The sequence below is a fragment of the Apium graveolens genome, chromosome 11 (genome assembly GCF_009905375.1).
Source record: "Apium graveolens cultivar Ventura chromosome 11, ASM990537v1, whole genome shotgun sequence".
Taxonomy (NCBI): Eukaryota; Viridiplantae; Streptophyta; class Magnoliopsida; order Apiales; family Apiaceae; genus Apium; species Apium graveolens.
The window spans coordinates 14896958-14898970 of record NC_133657.1 but is presented as its reverse complement, the minus strand read 5'-3'; positions in this window follow the sequence as shown (position 1 = coordinate 14898970).

Genomic DNA, 2013 nt, shown 5'->3' with positions numbered 1-2013 from the left:
CGTTCTACTCTAGTATAAAGAGGCAATAGTCAACAATACACTGGAGTAAAATGGAGAAGAAACAAGTGGAGAACTTATTTTATTATTATACTTTTTATCTTTGTCTTCACTTGTAAACTTGGTGTTATATAAACCAAGTAGCAGCTAGTAATTAGAACAGAATTTTTCCAGAGCTGTTTAGAAAAATCTTGAGAAAAATTATCTAGTTTGTACTAGGATGCAGCTGTGATCAACTTCTTGAATCACAGATTTTCTGAAATACCATCTCTGGTGGAACAACAAATCCACCAGAAAAGTTTTTAAGGTCTGTTGTGTTCTGTACTTTTGTGCTTGGATATATATCTGTCTGTATTAGCTTAAAGCAATTCACACACTTGTTTATCTTAAACACACAGCCTTTGAAACTGCTCAAAACTTGAAAAAGTTTTGAGATTTACATTCAACCCCCCTTCTGTAAATCTCATTGTTGGTTCACTAGGAATAACAAGCATTTCCATTCTAGTGCAAACAAGGAAGTATTCAAAGATTCACAGATTATCTTATATTGCATTGGATAGAGAAATGAAGAAGAAACATGTGAAGAACTATTTTATAATTATATTTTATCTTTGTCTTCACTTGTAAACTTGGTGATATATAAACCAAGTAGCAGCTAGTAATTAGATGTGAATTTTCCAGAGCTGTTTAGAAAAATATAGAGAGAAAATCATCTAGTTTGTACTAGGAAGCAGCTGTGATCAATTCTTTGTATCACAGATTTTCTGAAATACACATCTCTGGTGGAACAACAAATCCACCAGAAAAGTTTTTGAAGCATTTGTGTTCTTTACATTTGTGTCTTGAATATATATCTGTATGCACCTGCTCAAAGCAATTCACACACATCTGTTCATCATAACACTTTGTTTTAGAATCTACTCAAAACTTGAAAAAGTTTTGAGATTTCCATTCAACCCCCCTTCTGTAAATCTCATTGTTATTTCCTTGGGAATAACATGTGTCAAATTATAAAATTTATTATGTTCCCAAATAAAAAAATTTGAATCTATATTATTTAATTAAAATAAGTACTCAGTTTTTAGTGTCGTCAAAATACTAAACTTTTGTCTCGGGATACTTATTTGTCATTATGTTTAACTTTTCATTGGAAAATATTTTTGGTGGGTTTGTTTGACTTTCTTAGCGCTGAAAAGAATAAAATATTTTTCAAGAAAGCAAAATTGTTAATAAAAAAATTGATGAGTTTTAAAATGACTTCCAAATATTAAAAAGAAAAACATTTTGCAAAACTAACGTATTCTCACCGTTTATCACCATTTTTCTAATTAATATCAAATTATAACATATATTTTAAAACAATTTTGGTCTAATAAAATATAACAAATAATTTTTTTCATATATAGAAAAAAATCAGATAAACGATTTTTGTGGAAAAAAATTACAGAGAAAATAATTTTCAAAAATATTATCTTTCGGCGAACAAATGAAGCCTAAATATTTTTGACTTTTAGAAATGTATTATTCGCATTTGGTTTCGAATAATTTTACAAATCAAGCTACGAATTCTAAAATTAGATTAATAATGATGCTAAGAAATTGAAAACAAATTAAAAGTTGTGCACTTTGTGGGTAGTGCTGGGTTATGGGCCGTGAATGGGGTGATGGCTAAAAATACCTTTTTTTAGAAAATGTAACAGGAATACCCGTTTTTGAAAGATATGGCCAAAAATACATTTCTAATACGCATTTCAAAAATGGGTAAGGCTATTACGCATTTGACAAATGAGTATTATTTAAAAAATAAAAAATAAAAAAAAAGTAAAATCATGATACACATTCCTGACATGCGTATCATGCTTTGTAAAGGCATGATACGCATCTCACGAATGCGTATCCATAATTATTATTATTTTTTTAATTTTTTTAATTTTTTTATACAAGTTACTCATTTCTAAAATGCGTATTAGTAATACCCAATTTTAAAATGCGTATTAGTAATACTCAATTTTAAAA